This window comes from Suncus etruscus, chromosome 6 (assembly GCF_024139225.1).
Source record: "Suncus etruscus isolate mSunEtr1 chromosome 6, mSunEtr1.pri.cur, whole genome shotgun sequence".
Classification (NCBI taxonomy): domain Eukaryota; kingdom Metazoa; phylum Chordata; class Mammalia; order Eulipotyphla; family Soricidae; genus Suncus; species Suncus etruscus.
Window position 1 is genome coordinate 7,156,556 of NC_064853.1, and position 6,375 is coordinate 7,162,930.

Here is a 6,375-nt window from a genome sequence, read left to right on the forward strand (position 1 = left end):
ATGCAGCCGGTCTCTGGCATCCCATCTGGTCTCATAAGTACTGCCAGGAGTGATCCCTGAGTGCAGAGCCAGGAGTAAGCCCTGAGCGTCAATTGGTGCAACCCCAAAACAAACAGTATTAAACCAAAAAAGCACATTTAGTTGGGATCAAAGAATTTCAATTTGTGGTACACAGAATCAGGTAGTTTCCAAGTGGGATAAAGTTAGGGTGTTTATGGGAGGAGTAAAGGAAGATGAGGAAAGGATCTTGTGAGAACCAAAGCCCCCTGGACCTAGGACCAAGGTGGTCCCAAGCCCCCAGTAAAGCCACTGTAAAATATTTTTCTGCTCTATAACTTTTCCCTAGGAAGAGAGTGTTAGCCCAAAACTAAAAGCGCAAAATGTGAGCGATAGCATAGTGGTAAGGAGTTTGCCTTGCACACAGCCAATCCAGGACAAACCTTGGTTCGATCCCCGGTGTCCCCAAGCCAGGAGCGATTTCTGAGTGCAGAACCAGGAGTAACCCCTGAACATCACAAAAACAAACAAAAAAATCCGCAAAATGTGCCTGTAAAGAGCAGGAACCTCCCTGAAATAGAGGGACTAGGTGGGTCCAAATGTTCCACCAGACAAGGACCCCCTGACAGAAAGCTGAGTCAGCAAAAAGTTGGGAGATGTACCCATGATGTGATTTTTGATGTGATTTCTGTTCAAGTAGATGAAATGCTTGCATTATTGTATTAACCAATGAAATGCTTGAGTTCTTGAAGCATGTAGAGCTCTCTATATACTGCTTGAAGATTTAACTTGGAGTCCTTGTTAAGACTCCCTTGGTTGAATGAGACTTGGATCTCGACTAGTTGAATAAACTCCCTTTTACATCTTGCGTTATCGGAGGTGGTCGCTAACTCTCAGCACTGACTTGGGTGGTCAACTCAGAGCCTAACAATTTAAGGGAATCCAAGTATGAACAAACTGCAGCTACTCTTGGCTGCCCCAATTATCCAGAAGGAGAGAAGTCGGCTGAGAGATTCTGTCTTCCCACTCCAATTCCAAATAATTCTGTGATCTGGGCTTCCCAAGCAACTGTCTTTCTTAATTTCCTCCCTCCCTCCCTCCCTCCCTCCCTCCCTCCCTCCCTCCCTCCCTCCCTCCTTCCTTCCTTCCTTCCTTCCTTCCTTCCTTCCTTCCTTCCTTCCTTCCTTCCTTCCTTCCTTCCTTCCTTCCTTCCTTCCCCTCTTCCTTTCTTCCTCCCCTCCCTTCCTTCCTTCCTCCCTCCCTTCCTTCCCTCCTTCCCTCCCGCCCTCCCTCCTCCCCTCCTTCCCTCCCTCCCTCCCGCCCTCCCTCCTCCCTCCCTCCCTCCCTCCCTCCCTCCCTCCCTTCCTTCCTTCCTTCCTTCCTTCCTTCCTTCCTTCCTTCCTTCCTTCCTTCCTTCCTTCCTTCCTTCTTTTCTTCCTTCCTTCCTTTTTTGGGTCACACCTGGCAGCGCTCAGGGGTTATTCCTGGCTCTATGCTCAGAAATCGCCCCTGGCCGGCATGGGGACCATATGGGAAGCCGAGATTTGAACCACCGTCCTGCATGAAAGGCAAACGCCTTACCTCCATGCTATCTCTCCGGCCCTAGTTTTCTTAATTAACAACTTGTCTTTCTTAATTTTTTGGGGGGAGGGCCACATTTGATGGTGCACAAGGCTTACTCCCAGCTCTGTGCTCACAAATTACTCTTCGTGGGCCTGGGGGTCCATATGGGATGTTGGGGGATTGAACCCAGTCAGCAGTATGCAAAGAAAGCACTCTACCCACTGTACTTTTTGGTTTGCTTTGTTTTGAGGCCACACCAGTGGCGCTTAGGAGTTACTCCTAACTATGCACTCAGAAATCACTCCTGGCTTGGGATACCATATGGAACGCTGTGGGAGGGAAACACAGTCGGTCGGTCCTAGGTCAGCCACGTGCAAGGCAAACACCCTACCACTGTGCCACTACTCAGGCCCTAACTATCTCTCCAGCTTCTCAATTGTTTTGTTTTGGTTTAGGGGCCACAGCTAGCTGTGCTCAGGGGTTACTCCTGGCTCAGGGGACTATATGAGATGCCGGAGATTAAACCCAGATTGGTTGGGTGCTAGGCAAGTGTCCTCCTGCTGTACTATCTTCTGGACCCTATTAATTGTTTCCTGTTTTCAAGGTTGGAAGGAGCTCAACAGAAGAGTAGTCCCTGAGTACCACTGGGTGTCTCTTTGAAACCCAAACCAGGGCCTGAACAATAGCACAGCGGTAGGGCATTTGCCTTGCACACAGCCAGCACAGGACGAACCCCGGTTTGAGTCCTGGCATCTCCTCTATGGTTCCCCAAGCCTGCCAGAAGCGACTTCTGAACGCAGAGCCAGAGAAACCCCTGAGTGCCACCAGGTGTGACCCAAAATCCAAAAAACAACCAACCAAACAAACAAACAAAAAACCTCTAGCACCAGATAGGTGGCGCTAGAGATAAGGAGTCTACCTTGCAAGTGCTAACCTAGTATGGACCTCAGTTGGATCCCCTGGCATCCCATATGGTCCCCTCAACCCAGGGGCGATTTCTGAGCTCATAGCCAGAAATAACCCCTGAGCATCAAACGAGTGTGGCCCAAGAAACCAAAATACAAACAAACAAACAAACAAACAAACAAAAAGAAACCCAAACCAGACAAAACCCAGACAGAAATCCCCCAAATTACTCTTTTAGGCCTAGTTGAAGATCTGGCTGAGAAAGTTGAGGGCACAGGTTGAGATGGTCCAGTGTCTGTGCCGGGCAGGGAGGGAGAGGAGCCGAGGGACTGTGGGTCTGAGCAGAAAAGTTGAAGCCACTTACGATATTTAATTTTTCTATTTAGACACTACAATTCATAAAGTTGCTTCTTGTAGGGACTCAGGCATACAGTATTCTATGGGATTGTAGCGGTAGTACAGTGGGAAGGCACTTGCCTTGCAGGCAGCCAACTTGGGCTTAATTCCCGGCACCCCGGGATGATCCCTTCTATGAGTGATTTCTGTTTTGTTTTGTTTTTTGGATCACACCCGACAGCACTCAGGGGTTACTCCTGGCTCTATGCTCAGAAATCACTCCTGGCTTGGGGGACCATATGGGATGCCGGGATTCGAACCACCGTTCTTCTGCGTCTAAGGCAAACGTTTTACCGCTGTGCTATCTCTCCGGCTCCAGTGAGTGATTTCTTTGTGCAGAGCCAGGAGTCATTTCTGAGCACCACCAGGTGTACCCCCTTTCTTTTATCTTGACTTTGTGTCCCCTCTTTCATCCTGGGCCTGGTGGGATCTCACTCAGGTTGGGGACCATGCCCAGTGGTTCTCAGGACTTATTCCTGGTTCCACATTCAGGGATCATTCCCCACTGGTGTTCAGGGTAATATATTGGATGCTGGGGAAATTGAACTCCAGTTGGCTCAGAATATCACTCCTGGAGGCTCAGGGGACCATATGGGATGCCAGGGACTGAACTTGGTTTGGCTGTGTGCATGGCAAATGCCCTACCTGCTGTGCTACCATTCCTGTCCCTGCTTTGCCTTGTTTTTCTCAGCAATATACCCCCCTGTGCTTTACAACAATGCAGGCACATAGCAAATGCCCAATAAATGTTGGTTAAAACCCGCCTTAGGAAACCTGGCAATTCTTCCTCCCCCCCCCCCCCCCCAAGCCTGGCAATTCTACCCCAGCTCCCAATTTTTCTGGAGAAGCCCTAAAATATTTTTGCAGGAAAACAATTTCCTGCTTTCAAACATGGTGTAATTAATCAATTAATACTCATTTTTCCAAAGCATCGGTGGGCCCAAGAGAACATTTCCCCTGCTTTGACCATGTCCTTTTTTGTTGTTGTTGTTTTTTGTTTTTGTTTTTGGTTTTGGTTTTTGGGTCACACCTAGCAGCGCTCAGCGGTTTCTCCTAGCTTTACGCTCAGAAATCTCTCCTGACAGGCTCAGGGGACCATATGGGATGCCGGGCCTCGAATCACCATCCTTCTGCATGCAAGGCAAATGCCCTACTTTCATGCTATCTCTCTAGCCCCAGCCATGTCCTCTTGTTCTAAAAAGAATCTGGTGACTAAAAAAAAAAAAAAAGAAGAAGAAGAAGAAAAGAAAAAAAAAAGATTCTGGTGACTTATTGACTTTAGGCCAGGTGGGTGGGACCTGTGAAGGTGAAGCCGAGTCAGGCCCTCAGTCTGGCCTATCCCCGAAACCTGTCCCTACCTGAGATCTGTGTAGTGGTAATTAAGGGGTGCCCTTTTCCTCTAATCCCTTCCCCACAAGGCCAGGACTTCCTCTTCTCTGTGACCTGTGTCCCTTGCTTCCTTTCTGGCAGGCTCGCTCAGGGATGGAAGGGCTGGACTAAGTCTTTTCTGGCTTCTCCCAGGGACTGTCTGTGTGATTTTATTTTGTTTTGTCTTTGGGCCATACCCAGCCATGCTCAGGGCTTCCTGCTGTTCTGTACTCAGGAATTACTCCTGGCTGTGCTTAGGGACCATATGGAATTTTGAGGAACAAACCCATGTTGGCTGTGTGCAAGGCAAGTGCCCTACCTGCTGTATTATTGCTCCGAGATCATTCTTTTTTTGTGGGGGACCACACCTGGCAGCACTCAGAGGTTTCTCCTGGCTCTAGGCTCAGAAATACCTTTTGGCAGGCTCAGTGGACCATTTGGGATGCTGGGTCAACCATGTGCTAGGCAAACACCCTACCTACCTGCTGTGCTATCACTCCAGCCCCTCGAGATTATTCTTGATGGGGGACGATTTATGATGCTTGAGCTCCAATCGGGGTCAGTTACATGCAAGGCCAGCTCCCTACCCACTGAACTATCTTTTAGGCCCCCTTTGTTTTTGACTGTATCTCCTCCGTGATTTTTACTTTATTTCATTAGTTAATTTTTTTTTTTTTTGGTTTTTGGGCCACACCCGGTAACGCTCAGGGGTTACTCCTGGCTATGCGCTCAGAAGTCGCTCCTGGCTTGGGGGACCATATGGGACGCCGGGGGATCGAACCGCGGTCCGTCTCCTAGGCTAGCGCAGGTAAGGCAGGCACCTTACCTCCAGCGCCACCGCCCGGCCCTCATTAGTTAATTTTATTGGGGAGGGAGGTCCCTTCTAGAGGATGACACACTGGGCTACTCTTGGCTGTGTGTAAGGCAAGTGCCTTCACCCGAACACTGTCTTTCTGGCCTTTGGGATGGCTTTTAAGATTCTCTTCTCCTTTGGGGGTTGAGATAGCTGTAGCTCTCTGTGCACACAGGGCCAAATCCAAGAACTGTAACCTGTACAACTCATTTGGGAAGCGACACTGAATGTGCGTGCAGGGCATACCCCTGAGAAATGTGAATAATGAACAAGGGGCGCACTGTAGTACCCAGGGATGTGCTCAAGAAGGCCAAGAAGAAGGGCTGAGGGTGTGCAGGTGAGTCTCAAGGCTCCTGCAGCATCAAAAGAGATCAGGGTCAGGACCCAGGGCCAGTGGGACATGTGAGGGCCCCGCCAGACACCAAGGCCCAGGGTCCACACAGGGCCCACTGAGGTGTGGTCTTCTACACCAACATCATTGAGCCCCTAAAAGCTCCACCCTGGGGGCCTGGAGAGATAGCACAATGGTGTTTGCCTTGCAAGCAGCCGATCCAGGACCAAAGGTGGTTGGTTCGAATCCCCGGTGTCCCATATGGTCCCCCCCGTGCCTGCCAGGAGCTATTTCTGAGCAGACAGCCCTGAGCACTGCCGGGTGTGGCCCCCCAAAAACAAAAAACAACAAAACAAAACAAAAGCTCCACCCTGGCTCTGGAGTGGGGGTCCCTTTGGGGTCTTCTGGGGCCCTGTTCTCCTGAGCTGCCACATAAATGAGGTAGGGCCCCGAAAAACATTAGGGGCATTTTACTGTGACGACATAGCCTGACCCACATGCTGAATGCTCTGATGGCTATCGGTTGCCTGTGACCCCCACAACACCTGCATTGGGGTGTTGGCCATCCCTGCCAAGTTTCCTGTATCCCTGCCTTCTCCCCTGCATCTGGACATTCATGAATCTTGGTCACTCTGCTTTGACCTTTTCTAACATATAAGAAAAGGAAAGCATGAGGTTCTTTTGTTGGTTGGTTTGGTTTTGGGGCCTTGCCCAGGGATACTCAGAGATTACTCTTGCCAGTGCTCAGGTTCTATATGGGATGCCAGGGATGGAAATCCAGGTCGTCAATTGCAAGGCAAGCCTCTTGGTGTGGCCCAAGAACCAAAAACCAAACAAACCAAATTCAAAACCCAAACCAAGACATCTAAGACTCCAGAGAAAGGGACCATGTAAGTCTTCTCTCTGTCAAGCAGGCTTCCCCCCTCTCCTTGGCCTGCTTCTCTGAGATGGATTTTTTTTT